Here is a 15,864-nt window from a genome sequence, read left to right as displayed (position 1 = left end):
TAACTCTCCTGGAGCTCTTCTTAAACTTTCATATTCTGCAAGAATCTAAAGTGGATTCTTTTTAACCTCACAATGAGAGAGAAAAACTTGATTAAGTTGTTGTAAATTGGAAATACTACCTATTTCCAATCACGTATACCATTTTCTTGTTTCCCCTATCAAACTTTGAGCAAACAACCTTATTCGAACACCATCATCATCAACCTTTTCTAGGTCTGTAAAATCATTCATCTTATTGATGTGTTGTTGAGTTGTAGTGTGCCCAATGCCATCGAATTGAGGTATACGTTATGAATAATTCAATGACATAGCATTTAGTGGTTGTTTTATAATCAAAGGGGCATAATGGGCTATCATGATTAGAATATGAGAGGAAGATGAAATTGCAGTTGTGCTTGATGTTAGAGGTGGAAAAGGTGGTGGGACTGTGATCTGTTGAGTTTCTATAAAAGGAGTATGAATGAGATATGTAATGGGGACAATAGAAAAAGGAGAAATCAAAGGGGAATTCAATGATGGAGTAGAAGAAGAAATGGCAGTCTGTTGAACTATCAATGGTTTTTGAGCAACCTGATTCAACTGAGTTACTAGATCTTCAAGCTTTTCAAATTGTTGTAAAACGCTTTTATCAGATTCTGAAATAACAGGCTTTTGTGCTGAGATGTATGGTTTCAAAATGGATTCATCAAAGACTATTTCTGGGACAAAACTTTCTGATTTGGTTCTAAAAATACTATATTCAAAAGACAGATCATAATCAATATCCTCGAGTGTTGGAAAGCTTTCAGGGAGTGAGTGAGACCTGAGCAGAGGGCTATTGCTTGCTTGAATTTCTTCAAGGTTCTTTTTCCTAATCAATCTCTCAGGATCATCCACAACTTTAGGAGGATTAGGATTTTGATGCAATCCTGTATAAAACTTTTTAAGAGCCAGATTTCCAAGGGAACTTGTCACAACTGGGTAAAAACACAACTTTTGGGTGAAGAATTTAACCTAAAGATTTCCTAACTCATTGTCACACATAGGAAATAGGTTTGAGATTTTGAAATCAATGTTTAGCAGGGAAAATCCGCAGTATGGTAGCCATAATGTTAGCACTCTGTAGTTTTCCTAGGTTGAAAAGGAAACTACAGAGGTAACCACAAACCACTTTTAAAGATGGGATCTATCCCTTCCATCTTCACAAAGGGCTCTCTCTCTCTCTATGATTTAAATTTTACTATTTATATCTTAGGCTAGGTATGAAAGGTCAAGGTAAGTGTTTTTTTTTTTTTTTTTTAGTTGTAGAACAAAAGAAAAGTCCAATGGGCATGGAATCATAAAATATTTAGTAATCAATCACAAATAAGCAAAGTAGATGAAACAAGGCAAGGTAGGCAAGCTCCTAGATCTCGTGAATTATGTGTGAAATGGATAATATGAATATAAGGTAAGAATCAATTAAATATAAATCATAATTAAATGAATTTTATATTTAATCTCAGAAGGAAAACATTAAGATTGTTTAAACAAGCTAGAGTAGAGTACTATAAGTAAATTCAACTCTTAATATTCTTGCAACAGCCAAGAAAGAACATCCATATGAAAAGTTAGAAGGAATTACACATTAACAGAGAGGGAAACATCACCATTTATTTGACACAAGAATCCTGAAACAATATTGCCTCTATATTTATGAATTTATTACTTCAAAATAAAGTTTACAACTTATAATCAAAGAAATATCTTATCTTTTACATAATCCAACCCTTTCTAAATATTTTTACAAAATATTTATAGAGTTTGACTTGGACTAAATTTGGACTTCAAAATAAAATTATTTACAAAATGATATCTATTAGAAGATGTATATATTTCAAAAATAGAACAAAATAATAGAAATGTTGGACTAATTTGGATGTTCTATTCACACTTTGAGGAGTGTTGTTGTTGACTGCTCCCAATTTATAAGGTTCCTATTTGATTTCACTCAACAAACTCCAATAGTTTATCCCATCGTTCTTCACTGGGAATATAGTAATTTACCATACTTCGAAATATTTCATCTACTTCTGTGTATGTTTGAAAAGTTGGCTTATTGAGAAACATAGGATGAACTTCATGTTGAATGTAGAGGTCATATTGTAGGCCTTCCAAGAAAGTTTGTCTAGTGATTGTTCCTCTCACTTTGGTGAATTTGGATGTATCTGCAACTATGTTACAAAACTGGTCTTAATAGTTCTCTAATGGAATCAATTTTCCATTAGAGGCTTTCAAAGATGGAAGCCCTCTCTCCTACAATAAATTAAACTTTTTGTTAAATCTTTTCACCTATAGTTCTAACTATTTGCATTTGTTTTCTAATTATATCATAAGATTCTTCTTTGTCATAACTCTCTTTACTTCCATGATTGTGCCTGTTTTGTCTTGAATTTGGAGTTCTTAGAGATCATCCTTAGTCTTGGAGTTCAACATCTTGATAATTATGTGTGCTTATGCTGGTCTATGTTCAATTTCAACTTTTGTTTGTTCAACAACTACTTTAACATTATGTACTAGTTCCTCCTGCTAAAAAATAATCTGAAATGATAGCCACAACTTTGTAATATTTTCATTAGTGTTATGCCATATACTTTGCTTGGCCTCTACCAACATATGGGTTTTCAAAGACTGATTCTCATACTTTTCAATCTGTTGAGTCAACTTGAAATTTTTTCTCACTTTTGCTAAATATGCATTATCAACATTGATTTTATTCTCCTCCATTCTTCTGAATGATGCTAACAATATCTCATTTTCTTGGTTAGTTAATGATAAATCTCCCAAAGATTTTATTAACTTTTCAGAAGAATCTGCATTGGATGTTTCTACCCTTTTTGTTGAAGTTGTTGTTGTTGTTTGTTGTACTGTTTGCTGTGTTGATGTACATGTAGCTGCCAACATTTCCTTTTCTTTCAGAAGTGCCTCCACATCTGTCTCCATTTTCTGAATTTGAACATTTTGTTCAACTATCAACCTAAAAAAAATTTCCTTCTCTGTATCCAACTTAGTAATTTCTTTGGTCTGTGGATGCTCTATGGTTGGGAGCTTGAGATGCTTTCTTAGAGATTGTCAACATTCTTATTTTTTATCATCTCTTCAACTGCTTTGAGGTCACTAAGATCATATCCTAGTTTAATTACTAAATCTTCAAGAGAATTGGTTCTAGTGTCTTCGTCCAAGGATGACATTCGCTCTATCTTTAGTTGTGAATGCACGTTATTTAAAGAGCCTTGCAATTTGAGGCTGCCATGGTTGAACTTGTTAAAGTTGAGTATATCATTTCAGTGACCTATTTGTGTAAATCAATCTGGTCGATTGCATGAATTTTCTTGGTATCAAAAGAAAAGGCTGAGGCTTTGTAGTCTTCTGCACCTTTAGGGACTGGAGTTGTAGGTTCCTAGAATGCTAATTATAACTTTCCTTTCTCTATGTCAAGTGCAAACAACAACCTATGATGAGTAGTATAATTCTTCTTCCAAAATTATTTGTATGTAGTAGCCTTCAATGCTTCATTCTTCTTCTTAATCTCCCAGTACTTGGCAAAAATATTCTTCTATGTTGCAATTTGTGATATAGAAAACATATGTGACTCTATTGTCTTCTCAACATGTGGGAATGAAGTTGTGGGAATACCTGTTAAAATAAATGTGGCTTCCTCCTATGAGTCCTTTTCTTCTGATGATTCCTCTTGATTATTTATTATCTGAGTATCACTTTTAGTATCAATCTTAGTATTTGTCTTTGGATATTTATTTCTCCTCTTGAAAACATGAGAGTCTGCATCTTGAGACCCTGCATCTGTAGGAGACATACTTTCCCTTGGTCTCTTGGATAATTTGTCATTTGAAATAGGAGTTTGTAGAGATGTTGGACTGACAATTTATTCTTTATCTTATTGCAGTGTATTCTTTGTCCACTCCTCTTGATTAGCATACTATTCTATTTCTGGTCTAGGTGTATGTGCATATGGTGTGCTCTTCCGCTCAACTCTCAGTTTTGAAATTATGCCTAATGGATCATAAGACCATGTAAAAATTAGCTTGAAATTCATCTTCTTTAGTAATTCATCTGCTTCCTTTGTTGTTGCTATGGTGTTGACGATGTAAGGACCAATATGTGCCTTCAGTTTAAACTGTGCTTTCTGCTTTCTTGACACAAAATGTAGGTCATCCATATTTAACATTTTCCTAGTATAGTCCAAGGAAAAAATCGTAAATGGTACAAAAACTGGCAACCTATAAGGAGGGAGTTCACATCCATAAATTTGAATTTATGTATAATTCTAGTAAAGATACCAATGTCCAACCTTGGCTTGGTCTGTAAGATGCAAAAATATTTTGATTTATGGTGAAATCCTTGGTATAATATCACTGCTAAGAAGACACAAGGATACATGCAAAAACTAATCTACAAAATTTCTAAATGAATATTCTTTTGAATTCTTTCTGACTAAGGAAGTCTAGTGAATAACTGATAGTGGTCTTCCTTATTCATCCATCTTCTGCAACTGAAATTTGAACCTGTCTGCTTGATAGAACAACATCAAATATACAAGGATTGACTGGTGTTTGAATGCACCTTCAACTTTAAACTTCAAAAATTGATCATGAATAACACTTGATAGGTATTGATTGTAGTTAAAAATGACTGATGGCTTCTAACCAATTGAAAACATTGACAAAAATCCTAATGTTGCTTCATCTACACATTGATCTGTGGGATAACCTAATAGGTAAGTAACCATAGAAATAACATGCCTTGACATTTCAATGAAAATAGAAGCAAAATATGGGAGATTATGTATGGGAAATTCAGAATTCTCAAACAGAAAAGACTCAAAGATATGGGTTCGTTGAGAGAAGGTAATATTCTGGTATATTTCCATGAGTGAATCAGTGGAAAATGGATGTAGGGGAGCTTGGGGATTAATCTGAAGAGCTCGACAGATGGATTCTGATGCAATTGAGAATAAAATTTCATTATTTTGGGTGATTACAACTTTCTAGCTAGGGAGATACCTAAGATGACACCATGTAACAAATTCCTAGAAAACATGAGTCTAGCGAAAAACAAAATGAGGTAAAAATGACTCCCAGATACTCAATTCATCACTGTTGTCTAAATATTTTTTATTTTCCCAGTTATGAAGTTCATACAAGTAGAACTCACACTGGGTTTATACTATTTTGCATTGCTTGTCGACCAAAGGGAATTCATCTAAATTATGAATAGGAGGCAAAACGAGACCGTTGACAACCATTTTCCCTTTTCCTTTATGAGAAGAGATCTTCAATTGTAATGGAAGCTCGGGAAAATAGTATTACCAGACTGTAATGATCGGTTACAGGAGAGGAATGCTATTGCAAAGAGCACTAGTGGACTTCAAAACCTACGGGTCTCAACCTACATGGATCAAACAAATGGAAAAAAAAAAAATGCAGGGTGATACGAAATTTTTAAAGCAAGAAGGAGGGGGTGGGCGGGGGGGGGGGGGGGGGGGGGGGTTTGGGAGGGTTGATTAACAAAAATATTACCGTTTTGGAGCGTCGCATTAAAGGAATTATACGTTGGCGGGAGAATTTAATAGCCAACATCCATATGACTGTTGATGGGAGCATTTAATGGCCAACAGTAGTATAACGTGGATGGTAGGGTGACATGGATGACAGGATGACATGGATGATAGGATGGATGATAGGTGGTGTTCCGTGGATGGAGTGGGAGTAGGAGTTAGTGGGTAATGGTTTATGGGGTGGGGGGGAGGGGGGGCGCAAGTAGTAAGTGGTAAAGGGTGGAGGCCCCCTAAAATCATTGTGGAACTTCCACGTATCTTTCAGCAATTTTTTATAAACCATTTTTCGGACCCCCCTCGTTAAGTCCCGAAAGCTCGAGTGAGGGGGTGGGGGTGAACATCGTCATCCATCGTTGATCCAGGCGGGGACGATCTCCACCTTTCAATGGTGCCAATGCTTTATCGAAAGAGATAAAACATCAAATCTTATTTTTATTGAGAACTTTAAATAAAGTTAATTAGTAATCAATCAAAATTAACATAATTAAAACTTATGGCGACAAATAAACTAGCGCGACCCTTTGGGTATTTTTATTTTTATTTTCTTTTATTCCCCTTTATTTTTTCTATATTTTTGTATTTTCATAATTTCTTTTTCTTTCTATTTTTCTTTTTCCTTTTTCTGTTTTTCTTATTTTTCTTTTCTTTTTTCCTTTCTTTTCTTTTCTTTTCAAAAGCTAAAACAATCTAAATGAAAAAATTAATTTACAACATCCCATTGGGATAAATAGCTAGATAATCATACCTTGATCACTATATTTATAGGACCCTAAGACATGGTACATCCATAAGGTGGTCACATGGGATGCGATATAGTAATGGAATAGAGTGGGGATCAGGGAAATGCTCCAGGCCACATGTCATGATACAAGGGTAGCTATGATGAGGGAAGCCCACACCTGGGTATATGAGTGAAAGAGGGAGAAATTGTGGTACATAAGGTACCCCAGGCCTTTGTTTTCGACCCTTCTTCATATGCCTTTTGCCTTTTATTGATTTTTCTTCATAATTGCTTAGGGCTCTAGGGAATGAGAACATGATGTGTAGTATATAATAGTGGACACACCCTTAATATGGGGAAGTTCATCACCCACCAGGGATTGTGACAACCATGGGTTCCTTAATGATGGATGGGGTCATCTAAAGCCCATAAGAACCATGGTGATGGCTATAGATAAGAGGCATAACTAATGTTTGGATTTTTCCCAGGTGCTAAATTTGTATATCCCAACCATCTTTTGCATTTTGTGATACATTTCCCATTTTAAGTGGCCAAATTATGCTTTTTCCTTTCTTTTTAGTTGCATAAACCTCTGGGCATTGTTCCAGACCAGACCCAAGGTGTGGACAAGGGGAGGGGGGGCTAACTCTATGCAGACCTAATGGACACATGTGGACCTAGATGGGATAAGTGAAGAATGTGATTAAAATGGGAGGAGGGGAGTGATGTATATGGTGTCGGGAAGCAAGACCACACAACCCAAATCATGATTTCCCATATAGTGCCATCCCTAAAGATAATGGCCAGTATAGGAGATCCCACGTGACTAGGATATAAGGCTAAATACTGAATTAGGTAGAGGAGACAAGAGTACAAACCTAGCCCACTCTTTCCACTGAATCCCCCCGCCAATATATACCCAAAAGTGTCCACAATAATTAAAAAAAATTACTCAACCAAACTAATGAAAATTCATTTCTTTAGGGTCAAGAGGCCCACCTTCAAACATGTAATCATAACTAATGGATGAGGGACCACAAGGATGGCTTCGACGACGAATAAAATGGCATATTGAGCTATTTGGTGGCTACAAGGGGTTGTTGGCTACCAACTGAGGACCATCTTGGAAAATTTCTCCTAGGGATATCACCTAGAAAGTGTTGTGTAACATATGGCTCCAACTGAGACATGATCTCTCTAGAGAGTGCACAAATGTACTCGAATGGGGAGGTCACAAGAATTCTAGCAATCTCTTGGGTCCGTAGACCTACCACTTGCACATATCAAAAATCAAACACACAAGGAAGCATGCTTTCACAGTGTCTCATGATCGTAGATGGTTATATTAGGCCTCTAAAAATTGACTAGTAAATAAAATCAAATAAAATCAAATCAAACGCAATCTTAATCTATATGTAGCTAATCTAGAATGATAATATCATATGATGTTAGTTGTAATAAATGAGAGGTGATTTATTCTCTCATCATCACTTGGATTGGGATTTAGTAGCTACTTGAGAATTGACATTCCATTTCGGAGGACGAGTTTGGATTGCATGGATCAATTTTGATGTTTGGATCTATTTCTCTTATCTTGGAGCTTCATTATTGGCATAATTTGATGATTGGATATACTCATTTGTACATGTAAGTGATATTTTCATGCTTATTCTTGTTATTCACTTTGTCACATGAAATGTTGCTGGGATTTTTGCTATATAAGTCTAAAATTTGTTGCTTTTCTTTGTGAAATTGTGGAAAATTTGATCTTTTGTAGTGTTGCATCATAGAATGGGTCATGTATGAATGGGTGAATGTTCCTAGAGATTATTTTTGTTGAATACATCTTGATAAGTCATCAATTATTTCATATCGAAGTATAAAGACCTTAAGTAGTTTCTTTCATGCCCTTATGCCATGTGAAGTTGCTTGAAGACCTCCTTGATTAGGTAAATATTTTCCAAACACCAAATTATATTTTATTCCATCTCTCCCAAAGGATAAGACATTGATAGTTCCATAGGTGATCACTTTTAAAGAATATTTCTCTCACCCCTCCTTCTCTTTCTAGGCCTAGCCTCCATAGGTCACTTATGGAATCATTTTTCTCCAATTGTAGCCATAAAAAAAGTTCAATCTTTTGTCCATAACTGTGTTAGGGTTTTCTCTAGAGGCCCACAGAAAATATTCAAATATAACAAGCCCTAGCTCAAGGATTGTTCTTTTCCGTAGGTTTTCCTTGGCCAGTGTCCTCATTTGGATCATTGCACTTAATTCGCGAAAACAGATTCATCATTTGATCCTCTTCTCTTCCATAATTAGGTCAAGACCCTCCTTGGATGATCAACTCCACATCCTTGAACTAATTCTAGTCCACTTGGTCTCGTGTGGTCTTGCAACCTTACAACTCTAATTCCACAAAGATCACATAAAGACCATTTCATCATATGGATTCTCAGGTCTAGCAGGGGTCCTAGGAGGGGATCCTAAAGAGAAACTACTTGGTCAAGGGGAAACATTGGAGCGATATCCCACTGTCACCTCAGCTAAGGCTCCCTACTCTTTACATACTTTCCCCGATGGGAGGAGTCTCGTTATGAGAGGAATCACAATAATGGATGGGTCAATGATAAGATATGAGGTGATTCCTAACTCCTATTCACAAGAGGCTCAAATAGATGACTTTCTTACTTTGAAAGCAACATGATTGGTTCTCTAAGAACAACTATGAGGATACCTAGACCTAATGTTGGAGGATATTGCTTGACAAGGAGCTTCCTAGGCTTAAGGATCCTTGTGAAGAAATGGATTCTATGTAATCCTTGTGGAATTTGAGTTCTAAAGTTGTGGGACCACAAAGAACCAAAGTGGACCCAGACTAGGTCAAGGGTAAGGAGTTTTCAATCAAGAAGAGGCTTGATCTAATTAGGGAAGAGAATGGGATCAAAGGACTAATCTTCTTTTGAAATTTGAATGCAATAATATTATTGAGGACACTAACCCAAATCGACCTAAGTAAAGAATTAGTCTTATGGTTATGGCTTGATATATCTCGAGATTCCACCATCAAATTTGCTTCAAACTTGGAGGACCTCTAGAGAAAACACCAGCGAAAAAGTGGACCAAAAATCAAGGTTTTTGGATGGCTACAATGCAATTCATGTGATTCCTTAGGTGACCCTCTAGGGTTAGGCCTAAAATTTGGAAAAGTGAAGAAAGAGAGGTAATAATTTGGAGGGAGCCCTTTTTTATGATGGACCTGAACCAAATAAAAATTTTGTCTTTTAAAAGACATATCCTTTCACTGGAGCTAACCTGAACCAATTAGGGTTGACTTGGAGTAGGGGGATTAGATACTTTAAAAAATTAATTGACTTTAATAGAAGCTCCTTTCAAGGTTGACTAGAATATTTGGACTTGGGCTAATTCAAATCACAATTTTGACCTCCTTTTAAGGGAAATAATAAAATATTAAGGCTATGGATATAATGGGGCATGAGTTGGATATACACCCACCCATTTGGGGCACCAAACTTCAACCTTTGATATCTCTCCAACCAGCAGGACCTCAAAGCATGCAAATAATCACATGAAATGACTTGATGAGGGTTATCAATATGAAGTGTTACTGTATCCAAATTCACTACCATTTTGCAATCATATCATCATCAAATCAATGACCCATTCACATTTTTACATCAATGACAAATTATTCCAAAAAATCTCCCTTTTTCATTGATGTCAACACTCATGCTACCCTTATCATCGAGCTCCCCCTGTCATCATGCTCCACTTGTTGTCATGCTCCCCCTGTCTTCATGCTTTTCTTCCATCCTCTTTCTATCTCCACATTTTACATCAATGATAAAGGATGTCTTTCTTTTATGGGGCTGCTCCCGTGACGATATTCCTTTGACATGTTTTCTTCTCCAAACTCTAGTGGGTTTTCTGTCTTGCCTAATCTTATTAGGAGTCCATTTCATGTCACATCTACATTCTTGTGCAATATGTCCAAAGATATGGCATTTAAAACATTTTGTGTTTTCCCTGGATTATGGAGTAAATGTTGTGTACCTTTTGTAGGAGAATCCATTAGGGTTTCTGAGTTGTTTTCTTGCAAACATGATTTTAGGGATTTGATGACATCCTTTGTAGTTAACATTGCTATAAGCTTTACAATCCCTATTCTTATGCCCAAAATTTGTAGATGTATAGCAATAACCAAGAAATATACTTATGTACCTTGGTGAGTTGGATTGCCATGATGGCGTTCTGAAATTTTTCTACCTTGGAGAAGGTCCAGTCATCTATTGCTCTTCTTGGTATGGTGTCTTCTTGAGAACTTTAGCATAAATTCTTAGATTAGCAACTTCATGCTTATTGTTTTCAATTTTCTTTTTGAAGACAAAGATTTCAATTTCAATTTTTTCCTTAAATTTATCCTTCACGGATTTGGTGCTTGCATCTTCTTTTCATGAATGTTCACTTGGAATTGATTTGTTGTAGTTGACAATGTTATCTAGCCCTTGCAAACTCTTCATTTTTTTATTGAGCTTGTGTACTTCAACCCTTAATGATGCAACTTGTTCTTCACGCTTATCACAATCTTCGTCCTTCTTCTTTAGTTGCCATATGGTCACTTCTTCAATTCCTCTTGCTTCTTCAAGTTGGGTCTTCAGGGATATAATTTATTATTTAAGCCTTCTCTCTTGCTGATCAAATTTAGTTTGTAGCTTGATCAAGTCCTCAAATTTTCTTTAGTATGACTTGTCAAAAATGTCTTTGCTCCTTTTTTCCTCTTGTACCTTGGGCTTTAAGCAGGTAGCTTCCTTTTTGGCTTGTTTTTCATAAAGATCTTATATCCTTTCCTAGAGATATTTAGCTGAGGAACATTATCCCACCTTTTCTTTTTTAGTATCTAATAAAATTCTTAGAATGGTATCTATTGCTCTTGCATCAACTTCTTTAGACTCTTTTGTGGTTGTATCTTTGGTAGAAACTACAAACCTTATACAATTTAAGGCATTCAAATAGGTCTCCATAGACACACTCCATTATTCATAGTCTATTTCATCAAACACAACAGGTGGAAACATGATAGTTGGGTCAAATGGATCGTCATTAATGACTTTAGTATGTTTTGGCATCATTTAAACCAAGGAGACTTCGTTTTCTTTTTCTTTGGATCATTTGCAAGCTAGCCTTTTTTCCTTTCCCATCTTTGTTCCCAAGATCTACCTTCCAACTATTAGAGTATGATGAAGGAACCAACTCTGATACCAATTACTGGAAATACTAAGATGGGGGTGAATCAATATTTCCCTTTTTCCTACAATTTAGTACCAATAAAATCACATCCAAGGAACATTATATATATATATCTATATATATATGATGATGGAATCTATAACTTCTTGTTTTACCAACTACTACTAGAAGGAGCTACAACCTCTCGTTTACCAATATCATCTGCAAAGAGCTGAAAACCTCCTAAAGGAAGCTAAAACTACATTGCCTAGCACCACCATGCCACCCTTAACAATAAAATTTAGAACAATAATGTTGGGCTATCATACCAGGAACAATGGCTCACTTACAACAATGTTGAATCCTTTTCAACAAATCACTATCATGAAACTTTCACTACAATTGTGTCATTGAACACCCAATACTTGCATGCATTCATAATTATGTTGTCACTGTAACTCTTTTTCTTAAATTTTTTACATAGGAACAAACCAATGTTCCAATGGTTTTCTCTATGATCTTCTTTTTCTTATCTCAACTTCTACCTAAGGCAACCCATGATCATAACAATTTTGATAATTTTTCCTCTAAACTGAAACTCCACTTGATTTTCTTATAATAGAACACAGAGTAAACTAAATTAAACCATAGATGGTAGTCACTCGAACCAGATTATCTTCGTCACACTTATTGTTGTTATTGCAACAATCTACCTGCCTTAGAACAATCTTGGAATAGCTTTAGATTGCCTCAAGAAATTGCCTTGAAGGAGGTCGAAAATTGTCTTAGAAGGGGGGCCTCAGAGTAGGCCTCAGATGACCTCAGATAGGGCCTTAGAACAGGGCTATGATTATGTCACCGAAATTTATATCTCTCCCTCAGATGCCTCAGTTATAGTAGGGCTTGACCTACACACTAGTTAGAAATACAAGGTCTTGGTCTACTTCATTCAAACACCAGTCAACAATTCCCATACAAAAAACCTCTTGCCTCTATTATAATTCAAGGAAATGCTAGTGTAGTGATGCTATCTGGTATAGTTCTTTCATAACAAGATTGAGCAAGAGTTGCACCTCCATCTGAAGTAATACCCTTGAGTTTCAGTTGTATCCTTGAATAAAGAAATAATCAACAAGTGGTCATTAGCCCATAACCAGCGTCGAACCATAAAATATTACATAGCAATGTGGATTTCTTGTACAGAGGTCTCAATAATTTATCATGCATTTCAATTCCATTGTCGAGTGTGCCTACCGAACATAAAATGGATTGAGTAAGATTTGAGGTCCACAAGGTGGGTTATTTATTTGGCGTGGGCACTTAGAAATAAAAGCCAGATGTTAGATGTTTTTTCTTTAACACAAAAATAAATATAAGACAAGTTACAAGAAAGAGATCGGTCATGCCCTTGACTACAACATCCAAAACCCATAATGCGCACTCTCATTGATGTTTTTCTCATGTTTTTTTATAGGTAATCTCTTATAGAAAGAGAGATCATCAACACCAACTATTATCCAATAAAAATCCAATAACCCACCATATGAATGAAAACATTGTATAGGCAGACTTTAACCATTTTGCTACACTGGCATGGCTTGTTGTCTCTACACTTATTTATCTAGAATTTTTTTTTTTTTGGCATTATTATTAACCTAGATTCATTTTAAAAGCAAACTTATTTTAGAGTGCCAAAAAAATAATGTGTAATTTTTCATTGTTTAAATTGTATTTTTGAATTTATAGAGATTACATAATTTAAACTTGTAAGTCCAAAAAAATATTAAAATATTTTCTTTTAACATTTTTTTTTATATAGATATATGAAGTTGATATCTACCTAAATTAGTTAACCCAAGTCTTCAAATAATTTATTTAAATCACGTGTTAAAATAAACGTCTTACATGTCTTTTTTACTTCTAATTATTTTACATGAAATTATATCTAGTCACTTGGCCAAATAATTAAACATGCATAGCATATTTTTTTATAGTAATAGAATATTTTATTTTTACTAAATACTTCTATCTTCTATTGGAGAATATTTTATTTTTATTTAAAGAAAGACAAATGTCAACCCTAACATACTTACACATAACCTTGACACTGTGTTGTGGAATAAACCTTTCTCCACAACCAAATACTTACCAAAACTCAAAATCTTTCCTCACCCAACAAAGTGACTTCTGTACTCAAACCCCAGACACACCACGTGAAATGCACACTGCAAAGTATACCCTACAATCCAAACCCTGACAGGCATCCGAGGGTTCTCACGTGCACTCAAACTCAAAACTACGACGGTAATGCAAACAAAGACGAGATTCCACAAGAAGTCAAGTACTCCCAATCCGTCTGCATTTCCTCCAATTCATCAGTTGCGGTTTCCCGCACCAACCTGGAGGGCTCCCTTAGTATCCTCCTTCTGCTAGCCCGTCCCAGAAACTGCACGGCCCCGCCGATGCTAGCCTGCCTCGGCAAGATTATGTTGCTGCTGCCATTGGGGCTACTGCTGGTCTCTGGGGGATTCAAATCATTGCCGTTCGAAAGCAAGGGAGTCGTAAATATTGCAACAATCTGGACTAAATGGGAAGGTATTAAACTTCTCCCTCTGTCCATGAGAGCAACTTTCACCCAAATTTCCTTTCTGCACGGAATTCAAAGCTTTGCGGTTATATTTTTGAAACCATGGTCATCGTAACCTCGACTTTCCCATCGCACTACTTTGCCATTGGTGAAACTATTACATACACCCATTACGTTTTGGTGACCATATCAACGTTGGAGACCAGATACAGACATTAATACCATTTAGCCTTTTGATACCACCTGCACACACATATTTGAATTAATATCTCATAGTTAAATGGACCAGGCACCATACGTAGACCAGATCAATGCTATTATGATTTGTCCAGTATTCATATTGGACCAGATCAAGTGAAAAATATATTAATGTGCTCCACTAACAATTAGAAAACACCGTGATTAGATTAAAACATTCATACCTTTCGCTATGGACATATTAATAATTTTAAATATTCCCTATCAAACCATAACCTTGTGCCCAAATTCATGAAGACTGATTCAACAACAACATCAGACTGATTCAACAACAACATCAATTTGGAACTCTTCATCACAACACAATCTTTGATATAACCTTGTGCCCAAATCCATGAAGACTGATTCAACAACATCACTTAGGAACTCTTCACCACAACACAATCTACTCAGTGTTCACATCATGGCATACATTCTACAACTAATATCCACATTGGTTTTGACTCTTATGCGCAATTATTCTCCATCCATCGACCTATATGCTATCTTTCTTGTCCAAAAAAGTACAATACACAACTAGTTTCACCAATAGTATCATTTCCATGATTATTTAACAATAATGCCCACAACTTCAAGTGATTAACCAAATCAAACCCAATCTCGATATTGATTCAACAACATCACTTAGGAACTCTTCACCACAACACAATCTCTACTCAATGTTCACATCATGGCATACATTCTACAACTAATATCCACATTGCATTTTACTCTTATGTGCAATTATTCTCCTTCCATCGACCTATATGCTATATTTCTTGTCCAAAAAAGTATAATATGCAACCAGTTTCACCAATAGTATCATTTCCATGATTATTTAACAATAATGCCCACAACTTCAAGTGATTAACCAAATCAAACCCAATCTCGATCCATGACTAGTTTCTTTCTAGTTTCTTTTTAATGCTCTTTGATATCCATACAACTATCGTCTCTTCAACACTTTGAATCAGTAGTGCCGATGATTATATAGTTTTTTGTCGATGATTATATAATTTTTTACTCTTTTTACTAAAGCAACCAAGAATCATTTACCCATCATTTAAAGATATAAACCAAAAATAAAATCACCATGTAAAAGCACCATGAACAATATCAAAAGCATGCACATAAGATGACACATGTGTTCTAGTGGAAAACCCTCTCAAGGGCAAAAAACAACTTCTTGTTGTTGCTATGATCTCTATTATGCTAAACAAATTTTTACATAGAGGATCTACCACCCAGTAGCTGGAAGACTTGACTACTAGAAACAGTTCTTCTAGTAACACCAAATAGAGAGACTCTTCTCTCATGACTCTACAAACACTCGTTCGTTGGAAGCCACCGTGACCAACGAGCCTCACCCAATACCACTGGACTATGGAGAAATTTGCTTCTCATTCTGATTTGTTGGCTAGAAGGCCTCCACCTTTTCTACACATTGTATACTATGAGCCTCAACACCTTCAACACCTC

Source organism: Pinus tabuliformis, chromosome X, assembly GCF_031772625.1.
Source record: "Pinus tabuliformis cultivar Carrire ecotype Pingquan chromosome X, CPIR1, whole genome shotgun sequence".
Classification (NCBI taxonomy): Eukaryota; Viridiplantae; Streptophyta; class Pinopsida; order Pinales; family Pinaceae; genus Pinus; species Pinus tabuliformis.
This window is presented reverse-complemented; position numbering follows the sequence as displayed.